Consider the following 702-nt stretch of genomic DNA (forward strand, 5'->3'; position numbering starts at 1 on the left):
TTGTGCTTCCCTTTGTCTGTGTCGGTTCGTCTGTTTAGTTCTGGGTTTGTTCACGTCGTCTGTTCATGTTATTCTGGTTAATAAACCTGTCTGCACCGTTCCCAAAGTGTCGGCTGCATTTGGGTCCTACTTACCACTAAACCCTTGACATCGGGAAATAATGATAATACTAATACTAATAAAAGTGATGATAATAATGAACTTTATAACCTGAAAAAGAATGCTCTCTTCCCAATGTCTAATCTCCTTCATCTATCAGTTTAGTGTGAAGGGAGCGTTTCGTTCAGAGCATCCGGCCTTTTTCACAGCAGATGTTTTGACTTGACACAACAGGAAAAGCACAGCTGTCACTAATAACAACAACAACGACACTGTGGTGTCATCCAGTGTGACAGTGAGTCAGTACGAACAACAGCAGGAGCCTGAAGCAGCTAAATGGAACTCAGTCATTGTTCATTTTATTATCTACACCTGTGCACAAACAAGCCTCTGAAAGCTTTTCAACTTAACTTAAAACTTCAAAAATACAATTTGCAGAAATCATTTTAAACATGCTGTGGCGAGAAGTGGTGGCCTTATAATTCTCCTACCAACACTTGTCTTGTCTTGGGTTTAGGAACATCTAGCAGAGGTAGAAAAACACCAGAATTTTCCTTCAATCAAATAATTCATCACTATTGAGTGTAACATATATATATATAT

Source organism: Seriola lalandi, unplaced genomic scaffold, assembly GCF_002814215.2.
Source record: "Seriola lalandi dorsalis isolate HSWRI2012SDOR001 ecotype SW California unplaced genomic scaffold, Sedor1 jcf7180002053939, whole genome shotgun sequence".
Classification (NCBI taxonomy): domain Eukaryota; kingdom Metazoa; phylum Chordata; class Actinopteri; order Carangiformes; family Carangidae; genus Seriola; species Seriola lalandi.